The 21,084-nt window shown below is 42.9% G+C and overlaps 1 long non-coding RNA gene across 1 annotated transcript in view; it reads right to left on the bottom strand.

Annotated features, from left to right (window-relative positions):
- LOC130155497 (uncharacterized) overlaps positions 1–18,468 on the bottom strand; it is a 44,100-nt gene extending 25,632 nt beyond the window's left edge. Inside the window, exons 1-3 of the long non-coding RNA XR_008824094.1 lie at positions 17,756–18,468; positions 14,034–14,187; positions 6,495–6,694 (exon numbers count right to left, since the gene is read on the bottom strand). This is a non-coding gene — a long non-coding RNA (uncharacterized LOC130155497). The remainder of the gene's footprint in view (positions 1–6,494; positions 6,695–14,033; positions 14,188–17,755) is intronic.
- Between the last annotated feature and the right edge of the window lie 2,616 nt (positions 18,469–21,084).

The raw sequence follows: 21,084 nt of genomic DNA, 5'->3' as shown, positions 1-21,084 counted from the left end.
GTACATGCTGGTAAAATATGATGCAAATACTTGTTAGAGCCTGCAGCTAGAGTCCAGGAAAAGGCTTTTGACAAAACAAACACACTTTGTGGTCCAAGACCTCTACAGCTCCAAGCTGTAATACTGCCACGTCTTCAGACCACTGCTGTGATGGGTTTTATAGGGATGCAATGACATTAAATAGTATTGTACATAACCGTGGCATTTCCCTAAGTTGTTACAGATTAGATGAGTTAAGTCAAACCTTCTCATAGCAGAAGACCTACTTTTGGGGCATGGGGCTCCTTCAGTGCAATTCCATTTATTCTAATTTACTGTACTTTGGGCTGTGTTCATGAGGATCAGGACACCCAGGGGCCCGGGGAGAAGGGGACATGTGCTGTGTCTCACGGCAGCTCATCAGCTGGGAAGGTGTCAACCATGTTACAACCAAGGGGCAAGTTTATAAAGAAACATAGAGGGAATAAGAAATTAAAAGACCTAATCTGGAGGAATTGTATGTATTACTACTGTTACTGAAACATCAGAGCCGGGTCAAAAGGCAGATGAAAGAATACAACAACCTGTAGACAATTTGGAATAATTTTAGATACTACATGTATTCAAGCTTCCAAAGGTGACCTGCCACTAGCTAGACCGTAATCTAGAGTGAAATGGATAAAAAAAAAAAAAATATCTGAGGATTTTTAAAAAAACATATCAGGCCAAGCCATAGTAAGACTGAAAGATTGGAAGCTGAAGCTACATAAATTCAAACTGGAAAAAAGGTGATGACTTTTACTCGATAGCAGTCAATCACTGCAATGACTTCTCATGCATGGTTTCCCCATCACTTAAACTTTTTAAACAAAAGCTGGTGTCTTTCTAAAATACATCCTTTTGTGGAATAATGCAGTCTGCCCTGTGTTACATAGGATGTCAAATATTCCCTTCTGGCCTTAATCTATGAAAGATTATAAACTTGTTATACGAAGTTACTTGTTCCTATATTAGAAGTTTGTCCCCTCCCTACTCGAGGTGATGATATTTTCAAGACATCACATGCAACTAGCCAAGACAAGGTGTGTTTGACAAAAATGTGCTGTTAATTTGACATCTGTGAAGCACAGCTGTACCTGTGGGGATTGTAGTAAGTAAATCTTGAGGCTGAGATCTGGAAACACACTGGGTAAACAGCCGGTGCTGTGTCACACAACTGGTTGCAGGTGTGCCATCCTGGGCTGGGCTGGAGGTGACAACCACCCCCTCTGGCCCATTCTCTACCCCATCTTCCCCCACTAATAACAGGGAGACAATTTGCATTCACGTTTACAGTGGCTCTTGTGTGCCCCCGTGTTCATTTTCACAAACAAAACATGCCCCCTCAATAGGTGCATTTTTTTCCCCTGCCTTGCAGATGTTGTTGCAACAGCTCTGCAGAGAAGTTGCAGGTGGGCTTTGCACTCCCATCAGGTCCCACCATAGAGTCCCATACAACAAAGGCTCGCAGGTGTTTCCCATATCTTTGTGGTTATTCCTTTTGAAACGCATCTGTTGAAATGCATCTTGCCTACTGCTTAAAATAATATTGCTTGGCAATGCGGGTTGTTTACCTTAGCTTTAACTGCCCACCCACACTGAAGCAGAGTGTGGTTTATGTTATTTAGAAAGGCCACGGGTACAATGTGAGCCTTTGAACAACGAGGCTTCCCTCCAGAGTGGGAGGCTCAGAGGGGAAAGGTGACCCAGAGATGTGGTAACATTTTTCACCTCCACTTTACTTTCCAGAAGGGCAGTGCTGTAAGATTTGGCACCGGCTGCTTTACCACCTGCCGTCTCCTCAACATCCCAACAGAAAACTGCACAAAACCCAGCCTGTCTTTAGGTAATTGCACTTGTAAAGTAGAAGCGGGTCACTTCAGCATTACACATGGCATCTTATTAAGCACCTCATGATACATAAAAATAAGACAAATGAAAAAAAATTTCCTAAAACACTTCTGTGGTCACAGGCTGTGTAGTTGACTTGAATTGGGTAAAGTTTCCTAGGCTATGAGTCCCTACTTCCTATAACCTTTTGGAAAAACTTTGATTTAATTTCATTTTGCTTCTGTAATAATTACTGTTATCCTGTGAAGCAAACAAAATAAGTGATCAAAGCAGGACATAGGAAAACAGACCCAAAATACATCTAGCCTAATGTAGACGGAGGCTGTACTCAATTTCCTTCTGAATTCTTAACGTGAGATAATGACTAAGTTGGACTTGCAAAGTGGTCTGGAAGGGACCTGGAAGTCAGAGGGTTATATTGGACAGTACTAATCTACTTTACTCTGTTAATTTTATTCCAGGAGCAGCATAAGGGTGGGATTTTTTTCAAGATATGGTTTAGAAACCACTGGGAGTTATTTGGATGCTGCCTTCCAAATTCAATGCTTTTATTTTTTAATATCATCATTCATCGGACAGGCCAGCGCTTGCCAAATTCTAAACAGTTCCTTTAGAAGCAGAGCCCAAAACAGGCAGGACCTCACTAGCACCTAATTGCTTTTTGGAAAATAAACACTTTACTTCATATTTCCAATGCTCTGCCTAACAACATGGTAGGTCCCCTGCTTCTCATACATGAAGAGAGATTAATGAGGGCTCAAGTACCCACCCCTTCTTCAGACAGCCATCTACAAATAGGTGGGAAGAGTTACTAACTGGTGTCTACCTACTTCCTTTGCCTAGACTAAATAGGATCCTAACTTTTAAACAGTTAATGGCTAGCGCAATAATTCCTATCTCTACTCTGAAGTTGAAAAATATATTTCACAGAAATTTTTTGCGCAGAAAACAGCATTGGTAACTGTAGAAGTCTACCAGCGTGCTCCTAACCTTGAAGAGCAAGTCTCTAAAGTTTCCATAGGACAGTAATCTACACTTCCCCCCCCCCCCCCCCCCCCATTGCCTGCTAAAAAAGGAAACTATATTTTTGGTACAATAGATTCCCTGAAGTGTACATCTTTGTAGCCAAATGCTCTGTAGAGCACATTCCTGCCATTCTGTTCAAAAATTGTATTTCATTAGCTTCCAGTTCAGTCAATTCTAAGCAGCAGTGAGCCCTAAGAGTGAAGACTTTTAATGTACTTGTACATTATGCATAGAAGTCCTAAATTCCCCGTCTTTTATGATTTTTGGTATTGTAGTGGTAATAATAGAAGTTTCAGAAGAGTTGCATATAAGCAACTCTATGCAGACAAAATTCTTCCAGTCATGCTGAGTTGGTGTAGGCAGCTATCACAGACTGGCAGGTCTAGTCCATATCCCTGAAACTAGGCTTCTAACTGAACATATTTACTTAACTTCATTATGCACTCGAAAGGTAAACTTTCTTATGTATTTTAGTCTTTTGTGTATCTTCAGATAACATCCTATATAATTTCTCTTAAGAATGTCCAAAGCAATTGACATATAGTGATAGATTAATGAATGACACTCTACTTCACAGTCCTTCTTGTTCATCTTTTCCCCCTAGATACCTTGGTCTTCATGTGACAGGTACTCAAACATTTTTTACCTTCTATTTCTTTTTACCTTAGGCATACTGAGTGTTTTAATGGTAAGATACACTGTCGTAGTCCCTTATTTAGAAGCTTTTAAAAGTGTATCTTTACCCACATAGTCCAGGTCAACTGCATTTGAAACAATTGCCCTTAAACAAATTCAGCACCTTCTACCTCTTTAACAAAGTCATTTTGTATCATTGTTGAGGAGATGTTGGATGGGCAAGGAGAAATGATGCACTGCACAAAATTTGGAGCTACAGAATTGCACACTTGACACCTCCATCCATAAACATGTCACCTCATTTCCAACAACCGGTGATACAAGGCTGTACCAAATGTTATGCAGGGCCGTGTGGTCGCCTACTCAAGCAAATGAAAGGCAGCGTTCATAACCAAAGGCTCTTGACCTGATGATGACCCACTGACTCCGCTTCTTAAGAGACTTCTATGAGGAAAACCCCCAACACACTAGAGTGCTCGTTTGGGCGGTTTTCTGAGGAGAGGCAGAGGGAAGCTTGTGAATCTTGAAAGACGTTTTCCTGAACCTAAGGAAGGCTCCTCTGTATTTTTCAGATTCGTTATCCTGCTGTAGTTAAATTAACCAGAATATCTTTCCGATGCCTGTTCTGTCATTTACGAACAATACTTGTCATTCTGTCCTAAGATGCACTAAAAATGTGGAATGGCTCTTTCTACAGCATGACAGCAAATGCAATGCTGAAGCGGTCTAGATGAACAGAGAAACACGTGGAACAATGTAGCCTAGGTGCTACCTTAGTCGTCTCAAATACTGCAAAAATCTCATTTAGATGTCTGTAATTGGCAAGAGAGCTGAAGACAAAAACTAAAGTATCAGTGGGAAGGCTAATGCAGGTAAAAACAAATTTGTAAGAGAAGATGGAACTGACTTCACTCTAAATCTTGATGATTTAAATCTGCTTTAAACTCCACAGATCCTGTCGGTGGAAAAACAAATAAAAGACATGAAAAAATGGAATGGGAAAAATACAAGTTAATGCTGTTCAAATACAAAGTGAAATGAGGCAACTGAAGGCAGTGGTGCCATTGAACAGGGCGTTTTTACACAGATGTCACCTCAGAATAAATGCTATTGTTATTTCTGGGTGAGACACCCGGGACTGGTTTCACAGAATGAGTACATGCCTTACAGAAACTCTTCTCAAGTGAAATGCAATGAAAACAGAGCACAGTGCTCCACCAGAGGAGTACCGATGGACACCAGCTGAGGTCCACCCTGCAACAAGACAGCTTCAGCTCCGGGCTGCTACCACCCAGCTCCACCTGCACCCAGGAGCCACCCACATGTTATTTTTGTCTGGGATTTACAGTTTGCTTGATGGGCACTAAGGGAAAGGAGGTCTGTATTAAGGAAAACGGGAGACATAAAAGGAATGAAGTACACATCTAAGAACATTAGATGCATACAGTAAAGATTTAGTAGATAAGAGGGGGAAAAAAGACAGAAAGACAAGAAACCTCATTAGTATGTTAAAACATACCAAAAGATCCATATAAAAGAGATACAGAGCCATTGGATGGTTCACAAGTCAACACCTTTGTTCAAACTTTGGTGAAATCTATACCACTTAAATAACATAGGAAGTATATTGTCTAATGCTATTGAAATCAGTCCAGCTGAAACTTCATGCTCAGGTTTGAGAAACTGTGAAAACAGTTTTTGAGAAATTCTGACAGAAAGAACAACAAAACTGAGATTTGGGTTCATGTTTATCACTATCAGAGAGTAACATCATTTGGAGGTTGTCAGCATGAAATAAAAATATTCAATATAATGTTACCTCAGACAACTTTCTTTTTTTTTCATTGGGCTTAAACTTCACCTAAGTCTTTGGTATCGAAAGCAAATTTGGCTCCTCAAATGCCAAAGACATAAGTGAAATATTTTCAAAACAATTTTTGAAATGGGGCAGAAAAAAAATGACCTGTAATCAGACAGTACAATTCCAAATAGAACTGTTTTCACAGGTAGCATCGCCTCCCTTTTATCAAAGAGGTTTTAGTTTTTTCTCACTATAGCATTACTGCCTAGTCACCCCACCAATGTCAGCCTCGAAAAACAAATAATTAACCAACCAACACCCACTGGTCGTTCAAAGCCCTTTACCTTTGCAAAGAATACATTTCACAGCAAGTCCACTGCAGAACGATGTTACACTTCAGTTGCACTGGACCTAGAGCAACACTTGGCATTGTCCCCATTTCCCACCTCTACAAAAATAATGGCTGGACCTGCAGCCTCTTACCCTCCCGCAAGCACTGGCCTCTTCAGCAAATTCTTGTTACTGTCTTGTCCTCAGGGAAAACCTTAGATGTACAGGCTTATCTCAGTGATTTAAACACAGCTACCTAAGGATGTGATGGATTTCCTTTATTTGCAGTCTTCCAGTCAAGACTAGATGGATATCTAAGCAACATGTTATAGCTCAAACAGGGAGAGAGGTGCCTGATGCAGAAATTACAGGGTCAGATTCAAAGGCCTGTGTTATGTGGGAGGTCAGACAAGGTGAGCTTGTACTTCAAACCAGAGCATCTACACTATAAATTTCAAGGATGTCTGTAAAAGTATGAAATGCACAAGGAATTTAACGCAAAGCATTTAGCTTTTCCCTTTGTCTGAGCTGTAACCCCAGGTTTTGCCTTTCCACCACATCATTCTGAAAGGAAATTAATTTCCCTGCTCACTACTTTTACTGAAATTATTTAAAGTAATTGCTCAGCTACCACTTACTTGAGCACAGAAACTTTCTTAACCCCAAAGCTCTCTGATTTCAACACTTCCCTCCAACAAGAGCTCCACCTGAAACAAAAATAATTTCTCTCCTTAACCTTTCAACCCAGAACTCTCCATTCAGCTTAGAATGTAACCCTAGGGAAGAGGATTTCCCTCTCCTTTTCCTTCATATTAGATATTTACTCACCTACCTGTTTTCATCTTAGCCTTTCCTCAGACCCTGTCCTGGTTCACAGGACAGCCATGGAGCATCATTGGAAGCAAGGAGGGTCGACCTGCAGGGAAGTTCCTCAAAGGGTTCAGGAAATCTTCAAAGAAAGGATGGAGTGGATACACACACATATAGCACACTGGTGTGATGGAGCTTCTGCCTCTCCAGGACCTCTTGCTGCTGTAGGAACATAAAATTTAAAACTTGATATATGGTGTTTACTACATGGCTGTGGGACAGAAGTCCTCAGTAACTGCTCAGGCTCCCTTAACCTCCTTGGTTCTCTATAGCTTTGTGGCTTTTTCTGCCCCTTCAGGGAGGGGTTGGAGAGAAGGGAAGGGGGCAACAGAAGGTGGGTCCACTCCATCAGGCTAGATGTATCCAAAGGTCGCAGCCAAAGGCTGAATTAACTTGCCTGTTACTTTCCTCACCCACAGCCAAAGGCTGCCTTTGGTTACTACTTCCCTGACCTAGAACCAGTCTTTGCTCTGTAGCCAAGAGTGTCAGCTCAGGGGAAACACTGGCAGTGTCCTATTAACACGTTCCTTTCTTAAGTCCCAACTTCTTCCGAAGATCAGGCAAGGACAGCATGTGCCACGCTTGGCTTCTGTACAGCTGCTAGGGAAGGGTGGGCATGCAGCACGCTGGACCTGACTGCAGGGTCATTCCTGGAACCTGAGGAAGCTCAAAAAGAGAAGGAAACAACACTGCGAAAACAAGTCTCCTGCTTTGTAACAAAACAAGCCAAGGAAGTGCCAGGTTATCGTGAAACGGAAGCAGCTGAAAAATAGTAAAAGAGCTGATACCCGCAGTATCGAGAAAAGAGCTCATTCCAAATACAGTGTTGGGGGGAAACTGAAGTCATGTAACTCTAAACAGAAACGGGATCACGTTGGCTACCTGCAAAAACACAACCGTAATGCTAATCTCAGAAAGTGAGAGCTGCGAGCTGAGCAAGCCCCAGTGGGGGTGCCAGCAGCTGCCCAGATTTCTTCGCACGGGGCCTTTATGAGCTGAGCACTTTACTGAGCATGTTTTCTTTAATATTTATTTTCCCAGAACCAGCCTGATCTCATGTTCCAAGAATGAAACCCTGGCATGGAAGTGGCATATCTGCTAGTTAATGTCAACATTTGATGTGCAATCAGACAGCAAACAGAATTTCATATTGTGGTAAAAAAAAATTAGTTACTATTTGCTTTAATTCCATTTTCTTTCTGTCAGATACATTAAGAGTCTTGTAAATAAGTAAAAGAATTTCATTCTTACCTGTAAAAAGAAAAAAGGAAAAAAAATCCACCTCCTTCTACAAGTTCCAGCAAAATGTTACAATATCCAGCTAGTAATGAATAGCTTGAAATATCTTTTGCAGAAAATATCATAATAAAAGACCCCAGTGACTTGCACGGTACTAAACTATTAAGGAGGGAAAGAGCAAACTTAACTGTGACTGTACTACCCTGTAGCAAAAGGAAATTCCTCCCCAACTTAAAAATTGGGAAGGCTAGACTAAGTGATCATACCGAGTGGGTACAGCTAGCTGTCTAAATCCCACCAGCTACAGAACCTGTGCCCTGAGCGAATAACCCAGCTCATCCGTGTGCTTTATTGTCCAATACTTTTCTGGACAAAAGACCACAGGAGATCACGTTTCATACCGTGACGTCCCACGTCCGGGAAGAAGCGAGCAGTTGGGACTCCCACTCTGTGCAGAGGTGGTGCTCACAACCACTAGGACTTAGTCTTAGGCTCACAAATACGCTCATTAATGACAACCACCGCTGGCAGAGCACTTCTGTAAGTCTTAGAGCAGAAACACCTGCGGCATATCCCACCCTGGCAGGGAAATGGAGCTGGTGACCTAACAGTCTTTTCCACCTCTAACTTCTGGGGTTTTATGAATTGTCAGTCACACCTAAGTGTGATATCGTTATAAAATCCCAGCCACGTAAGAAGCTGGCAGAAATCTTGGGCTGTGCAGCTCTGTGGTTTTAGGCTTAGCTGTGTCCCAAAGACTGAAAGGAGGTAGAAGACTTTTAAGGATCAGTGTTGACAGTTGCCTTCAGATATATTCAAAGGTACAAAATGCAATTACGTAGACAGCAAACTCACCTGCAGTTTGGGCTCCAGGACAGACGTAGCTTTGAAAGAAACAATAAAGGAAAAAGAAAAATAAACCCAACTCCCTCTAAATACCACCTGTATGGAGGAGAGACTGATACGGCTTTGGTGTTCCAAAGGTTGGCGAGGATTTCCCTGTGTTGCAGGAAGTCACTAGAGCAAGACAAGGGAGGTAACGCAGAGCCTGTGCCCACTGCTGGCTCTCTGCTGAGAGATGGCCACGTCAGGTCCATGGAAGTGGTTGAACATGGGTTCTCCATGACCCCTACCTGGCCACTGCTACCTTAACACTGGGGCAGATCTCACTCTTCAGTGCATTTAGTGCACTGCAGTGGGATGGTCTCTTTGTTTCAAGTATGGCAACAGTTTAATAAAGCAATAAAAATGCATACGAAACAGAAAGGCAGAACTGTTTTCTCCCCCCCTCAAAAATCCTGTAATGGGGAAAAAAATGCTGGAAACCAGGTCTTCAAATCATACACCAGTGCTCTAAGCCTGGGGCTGTCCTTCATCTCGCTGTACGACTATCAGAGAGATAAGTTTGTCTATTGTATATATGTATACGGCACCTGTGTTTTTCCAGAATTTGGAAGGGGTTGTTCTATAGCATGATTTAAATCATGCCATAGAAAAGGGCCACTCAAAATGCAGAGCTGCAAAGCAGAACTGCCGAGCCATCTGAGGTATTTTAAATGAGATTTTGGTCCAGGTCCCTCTCCACCATGTCCTCATGTTGGGAAAGTATATCCAGAGCTGACCCGGCTTTCCCAGGTGTTTTCTACTGGGACAGAGTGCAGAGTGTGCAGTTAATCACGAGTGCATTCAAGTGTCCTAAGGTCTTTGGGTGAAAGCTGCTACAGACATTGAAAAAGTGTTTAATAATCAGAGCCCCATGTCCTGAGTGCAGGCTGGGTTCACAAAAGTTCACACACCTCTGAAGAGGTTTCAGCCAAAACGTAAGCAAGCCAGAGCCAAACTGCGGTTTCAGGCGGTGGCAGGGACTGCACGTTGCTGGGAACCCCTCCCGGGAAAAGCAGGGCAAGTACATCTGCAACGCCCTTTGGGGTGACCCGTGCGATGCACCTGGGATGGGAACCAGTCTCAGAAGGTGCCAACACCCTCTACCCAGAGAGACACCCATTCAAATCACCGCTAAGGGATCTCGATCCAGGGGCAGGCAGCTCAGGGGTTTTATCTTGTTGTGAAAGGCAAGCGCATGCTGAATTTCCAGGATCGTGACTATGTCGTAAGGGGCATGCTGAATACTGCTGCAGGCACAATGTTACGGTGTGCAGTGGCTTACAGTCGACAAAACCATACTGTTTATCACAACTACCTTACTTTCAAATCATTTCAGTTGAAAATACACATAGTGATCATCCTCATAAGAAATCAGTATATGGTCTTTCAACTAACTGGAAATGCATTGGCAAGTCAAAATGCCCTGTTTTTTCTCATGTGCAGTACGCTCTCATATAAAGAAGCCGGACATATGAAGGCTTTTTCCTCTGGAGGAAGAGGAGTTGGGATGAAGACTTTGCCTCTCTTTTAAGATGAGGGTGGAACAGATTCAGCATGTTCCTCTTACAAATACAGACAAATGCAGCACTCCAGTCCGGTGGGGTCAGTAATGAAATGGACACCGTATTCCATGGTATTACACTGTACGGACTGTTATGGCACAGCAATCGAGCTGTGAAACACACACAAAAATAATAATAAAAAAAAAATGCCAAAAGAAAGAAGAAGGTGATTTCTACTTCTGCTTTATGCAAATAGAGGCAATGGAAGATCTGCATTGTGTAAACTTATTCTTAAGAGAAGAAAAGGACAAAATCATCATAAATTAAAAAGTCACACCCATTGTAAAAATTTCCTAGCGCTTTTTCCTTAGTTTTGATCGATGTACTTTAAGACTACAATTGCAAAATGTTTGGTGTATTTTTATTACATAAAAAGCTTGGACAGGATTATTGTCCTCTGCTGGGATAGGAATTATCCCAACCAACCTTAGCTGGCTGAAGATGCATTTATCTGCAACTTCTGTAGCAGTCAGAGAGAAGATAAGCAAACTTCTCGGTTCTTCAGGAACGAGGCACGGAGAGGAAAGAGACTCTTACCCTATACAAACCAACATATATGCAAGGAGGTATCTGCAATAAGGTTGGCTTAGGGAGTCATGTCAAAAAAGGATTGCATTCCCATTATTCTCTGGTTGGCAGTTCCCCACAGAGGTCGCGCCTCCCGCCGCCGAGGTGGGGGTAGAAGCAGACCTTGGCCTTTCACAAATCGCTGGCAGGGGCCCACCTGCCCCCACCCCCTCTGTCCACCCCCCCGTCCCCACTGCGCCGAGCGGGAGCTCTGCCGTGGGCCTGCAGCGCGCCGGGGCAAGCGGGACACCGGCCTTGAGGCAGAGGGACTGGGGGGGCGGGAGGTGGCACAGCCTGACACAAACACCTCAGCAGCACAAGGACGTCTGCATCCACTGGGCTCCTGCAGGCTGCAGGCTCCCTGCTGCCCTCCTCATCCTCCTGTGTTAAATGCTTTCGATTATCATTGCATTGTTTCTCCGAGGTGTATCATACAGTTCTCTGTACCAGCTGTATGCAGGTTTTGTATCACTTTAGACAGCGCAGCAGACACCTTAACACAACACTGAACCATGCCATGGTGCTGCGGGTTTTTTCTACCATAAACTGATTAAGTATCAAGAGAAGTTAATCATTAGACGGCTAGTTGTACATTAAGACAGACTCCCTTCTTTGTCTTCCAGCATATTAAATGCCTTCTTCTTTGAAATGCCACATAAAAGTGATAGATACCCTTTCTTAAAGAGTCAGGCATCTAGTCAAGTTACGTTTTATATTAGTTCAGTGACAAAGAGCCCTCCTTGTTTAAATATAGAAGCGTAAAGCAGATAAGGTGAAGTAAGCTGGCTGCAGCGAGAGCGCCAGCTCTGCTCCCCGTCCAGATAAGCAGCTGGAGGGGCAGGGGAGTATCTGCTGTGCAGGTTTGCACCGTGTGAGTTGCAGCGTGGAGAGTGGAGACAAGGGTATGGGGAGAAAATAAATGAAGCTAAGGCCAAAGATGCAAATGGTCAAATGTATTTGTGATAACACGATGGAAAGCTGTTGGCATTTCCTAAGGGGCATTTAATGGATTTGGAAAGATAGTTTGGCATGGAAGCTGCTTCTTAAAACAACTTCAGAAATGGAGCAAAGTCTCCCTGTGTACGCTGAAAAGGGTGTGTGCATGTGTGTACGTGTGCGCCCGGGTGTGCTCGCTTGCGTGTGTGTGTGGGGGTTATCCTTCCAGGTAACATTTGTGTTTAGAGAGCTCCAGGAGTGCTGTCAGAAGTAACGCCATCTCCTCAAAACACACACACAGAGTTCTAAACAAGAGGTGAATGAAGCGGGAGGCAGAAAAGAGGACTGAGTGAGAGACCAAGCAAATCCCCTTCCTGAATCAGTGGGAAAAAAGTTTCTTCCCAGAGGAATGATAAATTATATTTTAGCTTACCAGCTTTTACAAGGTAAAACTGTTGCTCAGGAGAATAAACGCCTACTTTGTGTGTCCCCCTGGAACCAGAAGGCAATCAAGTCAGGGCTCAACTAACGTATAATCTATATTTACATGTCAGAAAGAAACAACCACCCTTATTTAGATTCTTGATTTACAATCCCTACTTTTCATACAAGCCTGTCATTCCTAGTGAAAGAATGCAGAGTAGATTTATGGGATCTGCATTATGCCTTAAATCTTAATAGCATTTTTAAAGCACTTTTATGACTCATCCTAAGTAATGTTTTCCCTCTATTTTCAAGACATTACTGTGTAAAAACAGATTCAAATCTTTACCTTAAAAACAAGATCATTTTAACTAACCATGCTGGCATCAACACTACTGCAATGCTAAACCTTGTCAGCAATGTCCTTATAAGCCTCTGTTTTCCAGGGTTCATGGCCTGAACGTAAAATGTGCTTTGTACTAAGGTTTGTCAGATAAGATCTCAACCTGCAAGAACAGTGAATTTGTTTTCACCATCACAGTCAAAATAAAATAAATCTCTGGAGGGTCCGTAAATTAGATAAAGGTAAAAAGCCTGATTCTGTGCCTTCTCCCCCATACCAGGCTCCTCTTTTCTTTCAGAAGTCTACTTGAAATATATGTCAGCTCAGGTTCAGTTCAGTTAAGAGCAGAAATATCCCAAGTATATTAATCAAATGCATACATACAAAAATGCTGGCTGGGCACAGGTGTGTGTATCCACGCATGGACACAGCAATGCAGAGCTGGTGGTTAAGCAGCACTCTCAAGAACTGACGTCCTTTAGGTAGAAATTTAAATATTATCAAAGAAGTAAATAGTGAAATGTCCTTAAATGAGTTTGTAAGGAATGAGTTTCTTAAGCTTTTTTTTTTAATGAAAGCAAGCAGCAAGTAGGTCATGCTAATATGTTATTAGAAAATATAAATGTATACACTATAGTCACTAGTAAGATCTTTCAGTGAGACCACTGACAGCAAGCACAACATTTAGGAGATATATTTGCAGAAATGATGTCCTTCATTAATGACAAATCGCATAGCACAGATCTCTGCATCATATCTAAACTGTTGCTAAAATTTCCTCACAATGATTGCATCTTTTGCAAGAGTCCTAAAAGAGTTGACATGGAGCTGTTGGAGTGGGTCCAGAGGAGGCCACAAAGATGGTCAGGGGGCTGGAGCCCCTCTGCCATGGAGCCGGGCTGGGAGAGCTGGGGCTGCTCAGCCTGGGGAGGAGAAGGCTCCGGGGAGACCTTAGAGCAGCTCCCAGCACCTACAGGGGCCGGCAAGAAGCTGGAGAGGGGCTTTGTACGTGGGCACGTGGTGACAGGCCAAGGGGGAATGGCCTTAAGCTGGGAGAGGGGAGATGCAGATGAGCTGTGAGGCAGAAATTGTTCCCCGTGAGGGCGGCGAGGCGCTGGCCCAGGCTGCCCAGAGCAGCTGTGGGTGCCCCATCCCTGGCAGTGCTCAAGGCCAGGCTGGATGGGGCTGGGAGCAGCCTGGGCTGGGGGGAGGGGGCCCTGCCCGGGGCACGGGGTGGGACTGGGTGGGCTTCGAGGTCCCTTCCAACCCAAACCGCTCTGTGATTCTATGACTCAGCTTCACCAGACAGGAACACCAGTGACAGGGACTAGACAAGTATCCCCAGCATCCCTCTGGCTGCAAGCCCGACTGCCGCCCCCTCTCCCGGCAGCTGTACTCATACAGCTTGTGTTCTCGGCGGCACGGTAACTCAGCCTCAGCGAGAGATGGGCGATACCTCAGCACAGAACAGCCAAGAGCCTGGAGTGATCCACACAGTTTGGGGAGAACTGGGAACTGTGGAGGCAAGAAAGATCAGTTCACCTACCTCTCAGCTGATGCAGTGGTCATGAGTCAGCCATGGAAAAGGTGAGCTTTGGTGACACTGCCCACAGCCATAGCAGACGCGGTGCCATCCTGGGAGGAAGCAAGAGCTCCATCAAGGCAGCCCCGCCAGGTGCTAGGCACTCAACTTTCAAAACCTGGGCAAGACACAAGGGACAAAACCAATCCGGATCACTTTCTTGATATAGGTCTCTCAATTCCAATGACATTTTAAGTATGCAAATTTCCCCCTGGATTTTGCCATCAGGGTCTTCAAAATGACTTCTTGGAAATGCAAACATAAACATATAAGAATCCATTTCATGGCTCAGATTAAGCTTCAGTATCTTTATTTTATATTTTATCTTAAGGTCTTAACCTTTTTTTTATGATGAAAGAAATGGAAAAACTTCGGGGTTTGTTTTTATTTTTTTAAAAATAGAACATGTTCTAACGTATGGTTACTTAATGTGAAAGTGTTCAAAATGGGTAGAAAAGTCTGTTATGCACCGGGTTGTTACAAGCCAGAGTAAGTATATATCAAATACTATGAACAGAGAAAGAAAAATAAATTGGGAACAGCAAACACTTCCAGTAAATTATAAACATGCTTTAGACCATCTTGAATAACATTTAAAAGCACTCAGAATATTATCCCACTAAATTATGTGTTTACTCTGGATTCAGCCTCGCAACCTTCAGCCATATGAATAGTGTCATCCATAGGAACAGGATTGTGAAGGTAAAGACCACTCACTTGAGTACATGTTAAAATTTTAGAGTCTGCTGTTATTTCCTTAAATCCTTTAAAACTAATTTTTTCCATTTGCAACAGCATTTGATAAGAAAACCAGTTTTTAAAACATCAGTCTCCATTCCAAGCTGGTCAAGCTTTACAGATCAAAATCAGTCATAAACACATCTACTACCTTGGTAAATATTTAGATTTTTCAGTAGCTTTTCTTCAAGTGTCAGAAAACCAAGCAATTGGTTTAATTTTTGTGTAAACAATATTAAAAGTCAGTATCTACTATGCACAGAAAAGAGCTTCAAAATATACCATCACACTGTGACACACTATATTAAAAATACCTCCTCCTCAAGGATTTTATTAATAAATATCCATAAAGTCTAGTTACTGGTAGGTGTTAAAAAGAAAATCATATTTTGGACACATACATGCCACTTCTAAAGCCACAAAAGAGGTCAGGATCAACAAGTAAACAAACTCAAAATTCCTACCTCCTACATTCCTACTGATGAACATTGATATTTGTATACAATTAGGCTAAATTCTAGGAGAAGAATAAATAAAGAAAGAAAGAAGAAAAAAGAAAACCCTGGGGACTTAGCAACAGAGTTCAAATTACTTGCAGACACCCAGTATTGATAATACTCACATACTTTAACAGGCATCAACATGAGATGTGATTATACAATATTTAGTGTTCTTGGCTTTGGTCAGCCAAATCGTTAAACAGATGCTTAAACCGGAGTGTGTGAGGAGTCACACTGAAACATCACGCAGCTGCGTGCCAAACACTTCAGCTCCACAGCCTGCTACTCCGAAGCGTGGGTTTGCCATTCCCCAGCTATTTTCAATATTTAAAGTTGAAACTCGAGTGCAGTTTCTGTCCTTTGCTGCTAATCTTTGCAGCATGGGAGGCGAAACAAATAGCAAACCTTTCCTCCGAGGGAAGGAGGTCCACGACCTAGCCTAAAAACTCACAGCTGGGAGCTCATGGGGGGCACAGGGTTAAAGCCTCTGAAAGCCTGATCCGCTGTTCTGCCATGACAACGGCACCTGAAGCCCCCAGGAAAGCTCCTCGAGTCTAGACAGGGACCAGACTGCAAAAGCTCCGTCTGGCACTATGAATCAGCGACTCCTCTTCCTTCCCCTACCTGATGGACTCCATCCAACGAGCAGAGCCCCCCTGCCAGGTGAGACCCCACGTGAAATACTGCACAGCAAAGCATCAGCAGGTATTCCTGCCCACCGCCTTCCAACAAGGGTCCAACCAACAGACTCCTGCTCGGTTTACATACCAGAAATTTCTTAGTTGGAACAGCTCCGTTGGGACAGGTTGGATAAATACTTTCCCAAAACAGGGTGCTCTAGTGACAAAGTTCCGCCTCCAAAGCCCAATGATGTACGTTCCTGTCTTTTCACAGAAAAAGACGTGGCTCAAAGGCCATTAGTGGTCACATTTGTCTCATGGTTTCAAATATCTAGGGTCAAGTGGCTTAACATGCTGATGGAAAAGCTTTCCCTCATAAGGCTGGTGGAGCGGGTTGCCCCTAGAGCCTGCGAGGTCTCCATCCTTAGAGGTTTCCAAGCCCAGGACTTCAGGAAGCCCTGCACAACCTGGTGTGATCCCAGAGCTGACCCTGCTCAGCGCAGAAGGTAGGACTAGAGCTCTCCTGAGGTCCACTCCAGCCTCGATTACCCTGGAGTGCTAAGAATGCATTCTCCCTCTCTCCCTCTGCCCCCAAATTATGTTTTCTGTAGGAATATTTTCATTTGTGCCTTATCACTTCCTTCAGAATGCCTGCTGACACCAAAGGAAAGCTCAGGTTTGGTCAGAATTACATATTTATCAATACTGCTAGCCATCTCATCCATACACTGTTATTCTGCTACTGTCAAAGCCACAATAATTTTCCCCCCCAAAGTGCCAGCTGCCAGCTGCAGCCTCCAAACGACCATTGTAATGAAACGCTTTATTTTCAAATGTGTCATTTATAGAAGCAGGAAATGTTTTTCGACTACTGAACTTTCCAATAGTCAGGAGCACACTTTTTCCCTCTTAACAAAAGCTTTTACTAGTTCAAATGTATAACCTGTGTGGAGGAGTTTATGGCTGAACGCATTGGAATACCTGGATGCCCGTTGAAACTCAAAAGGTCTTTTAAGCTAAACCAGATAACGTAATTTATACAGACAACAAAAATATTTAATGCAGACAGAAAATTAGAGTGTAAGAGTCCGTGAGAAGCCAGTTACCTAAACTTCTGCCTCTGCACGATCAATCTGCGCTGTTCCTAGCATATCTGTGCCTTGGTTTCCTTACAAACGAACCTTCTCTGGTACAGATTCCAAAATCTCCCTTGGCAATTTTTACGTCAAGATGCTATCTGACAAGGATATCATCACACGCTCTGATGGCTTTGGCTCTCATTGCTACCTGAAACGTGTCTTGTTTTCAGTATCATTTTTTTCTCCCCATCACGTATATACCATCTAACTGGAGCTCGTGCACCAACTGACCTCGTGCTGAGTAGATGTGTTTACATGCTACCTCACCAACCCATACGTGTGAGGGAACCTATTCTCTGACAGCTTAGGAATTGTTCATTTAAGCATTGAATCTCTTGACCACTAAAAGCTGAACATTCATTTAGCTGGAGATAATTAGCATTGACAAGTAGGGGCAAGTTATCAACAACAGACACAAAAATGCATATAACTTGTTGAAGCATGAGCTATCCTTGCTCTAGGACTGCATTAGCTCACGCATTCCTCTCTTGAAAGCTTTTTATTAAGTATACACTGTGTATGCCTTAAAGCTAGCGCTCCCTTTTTGGCTTCATCCAATTTGGGGTATGAACAAACCACTTCAGAGAAAACTTTTCTGGAGATGATGAGAATAGTATTGGCTAATGCCGTGTACTCCCTGCCTTAACTTCATGTCCCAGTGCTGGCTCCGAGCCTGCTGATCTGGTTACCTTATTGCATGACCATAAGCAGACTTTACAAAGGTCTCTTGTGAGATACCGAACCAGCAAAGATGTGACGGGATGTAAGCCTGAGTCTCCATCCCAGCTATAGGGAAGCCTTTAGAGGAAACGGGAAGGTGACACTGAAAGAAAGAGAGAGAGAGGGGTCAGGAAAGGGATTCTGAATGAGGAGTGACAAGACAACAGGAATTCATTCTACAATAGTTTAGAAAAACAAAAGGTTATCTGTGGATTTCCCTCCCTCCCCCACCCCCCGAAAAAAAAATGCAATGGGAAAGCAAATACTTCTGGAGATTTACTAGGTTGGTGGCCAGCTACTGACTTGGTGGTCGGGTGCTCACAGGTGTGTGTGACCTCCAGGCTGCTGACTTGACTCTGATGTCCTCATTTGACCAAGATCCATCGTAGCCACGGCAATCTTAGCCGTAAGATCTGGTTTTGGAATCAGATGTGTTGCTATGAAAATTTCAGTTCAAAAAAACTCCACTTACTATTGAAAACAAAACTTTTATTCAGCTTTTACCTTCTGACCAGCTCTGGGTACAGTTTGGTTACAGGACAGATGACTTCTTTATCTGGGCCACAGGATCAAACAATCATCTGCCAACCGAAATGCAGGCTCATTGACAGATCAGAAGCTATGACTACTTCCCAGGGCATAATGTAAGAGGTAATAACTTATATTTAGAAGATGGTAAAGAAATACGTAGGATTTTAGGTCATTTCTGATCAAAGCGACCTCCACAAAACTCGTAGTTTACTGTGGGTCAGAAGCTATCTGAAGGTCACGCAACTAATGTTGCATGTCCTACCTAAACTTAGAAGATGAAGTATAAAACAACACCGTAAATCAAATACCTGTGGATCACAAACATCGTTTCTCAATGTTACAGCTACCACAATAAATGTGAAAGCTCACAGTTCATTACGGACATCCCTGACAGAGAGATTATTCCTGTTTCCCCATGTGACGGCGTAAAATTCTGGAGTGAAGGCTCAGTAAAAAGCCACTCATGATTTCCTTCCCAGCTGGCATACAACAAAATTTCATTAACCTCAGATGACCAGAAATGAGATTACCAAATACCTCGATAAGGACTAATTAATCTTTTTTTGTGCTTGTTAATTTTGTGATACTGCTATATATCTGAATAGTTTTATACGAGAAAATATAGCAGCATGGCTGCTTCTTCCCCCCTCCCCCCCCCCTTTTTTTTTTAAATTGGGATTCTTATTTGTTACCTTTTTAGAAAAAAATATCAAAAAGCATGAACAGCTTCTCTAAACTAGGCCTGGGTCTGCAGAGGGATCAAAGGCACGCTAAAGCAGTCATCATCTTAAGTAGTTCACAGTTTGGTTTTCTTTAGAGGATTTTAAATTTGGGCTCAAAATGCTATGAGACAAAACATATAAGCAGCAACCCCCAATAAACTCAAATCTACAAGGATCATCCATGAAAATTGTTATATATTCAACACACAATTTTTTTTGTATGAATACAGTTTCACACGCAGTGAAATTTGGTGTTTTGCTAAACGCAATCTTTGCGTTTCATCAATATTAAAGTAAGTATCATTAACCTGTTGCGCATTAGTGTACACCCGAATTAGTAATGATGATCCCGGTTTAACTGCCTGAGTTTGCACAAAAACCTCAAAGGCTTGAGAGGGGTAGATAATCTCTGAACAGCAAATTTGGACAGTATTCACCATGATTCAAAACCATATGCACCAAAAAACTTACCAGACCCCACTAACGCATCTAACTGAACGTTTTTCACTGGAAAGTTGTCCTGCTTCTTTTATTGCCCAGGCAATTTTGGTGAATTTCATGTATTTTTTCATCCAAGTTGAGCCAGACAACACTGGAAAACTCAGGACAAGGACAGTTTTATGGGTACAAATTCTTCCAACGACTTTATTTACCTTGCCCTAAGATGATCCCTGTTGCTTATTTTTAGTGCAATTGTCCGGTTTTTTAGGAAGCCAACCTACTTTATGTCTGACCAGTCTTCCCAGAAGGTCTGTCCTGCTATGGAAAGCTCATCCGAGCAGCTTTGGGTGTTCAGTCACCAGAAAGTCTCTCTGCCACCAGTGGATCAGAAACAGCTCGTATATTTGGAAGCTGTTGACATTGCTTTCTTATTTTACCAGTTTGTTACGAAACCTTGAATTCTTTACCTTGGGACATTTAGGTAGCATTTAGGTTTCTGCATTGCAACCTGTGTGTGAATGAACAGCGGCAAAGGCATCGTGTTCGCCAGAGAAGCCCACTGCAGGGCACAGGAAGGGTTCAGTAAATACACCCGCTGCAGTATTTCCTCATTCCATGATTTTGCGGCAGCAACAAGTGATTATACAATAAAGTGCATTATACGCTTTTCCATTTACTTTGTCTTTCCAGTGCTGAATCTGCCCCTAGGATCCTGTGAACTCCTAGTCTGTTACGCCACACCTTTTAACCTACAGATTTCAGACAGTTTGCTATAGGAAGACAGAAACCACTCTCACTTAACAGACAGGTAAGCACAGGAGAAAAAAGCAAGTGACTCAGGGGCAGAGCAAGGTGTAGAATCCATACGTCCTGCATCCTCCTAGGAAAGGCTGGGGCATTGCTGTGGAGACGATGCAGTCAACAGTCTTAAGGAGAAACTTTCCTATGGTAAATTGTTTATTGACATTTGCTCAGCTTTACCTTATTTAAACTCCTGTCCTGTTATACGTAACCTAGGTAAGTTAGTCCAGCTTTTCAGATGAAATTATCTGGTGCTGTAGGCAGAAAGTAAACACTGCACCAGGAGCGCTCCTCCAGCCTCCTTCATTAGCTTTACGTCTGCCTGACTTAAAACATTTGTTACCATTTTCCTGGAATCTTTAAGTTTAATTTGGAAGACGGTCACTATAAAAAGATTCTTCCGGGTACAACATGTGAAAATATGATAGCTAATAAAAGGTGCTGATTTACCAGCAAGAAGAGATGACAGCTTCTGCTTTAAAAAAAGAGTAAACCACCAAACAAATTCATCAACAATGGTTCTACAATGTTTCCACTCAATTTGAATTCATCCTCTGGATTTCACTCGACAGCACGGGACAAAGCGAGTCCTTGCAGCATTGTGCCAAATGTGCTATACACTGTCCGTTAAGCTGGCTGTATACAATATTTAAACTGAACCATATTCCTTAGAGTTACCAGTCACAACTGCCACTGGAAAGCTGGTTTTATTGTGACCAGTAGTGTTGAACACACAATTTGCTTTGGGCTATTAGGGACAGGAGTAGCGAAGGTTGCCTGCTTCAGAACATCATGCTAGGGCA

Source organism: Falco biarmicus, chromosome 9, assembly GCF_023638135.1.
Source record: "Falco biarmicus isolate bFalBia1 chromosome 9, bFalBia1.pri, whole genome shotgun sequence".
NCBI classification, from domain to species: domain Eukaryota; kingdom Metazoa; phylum Chordata; class Aves; order Falconiformes; family Falconidae; genus Falco; species Falco biarmicus.
This window is presented reverse-complemented; position numbering and strand designations above follow the sequence as displayed.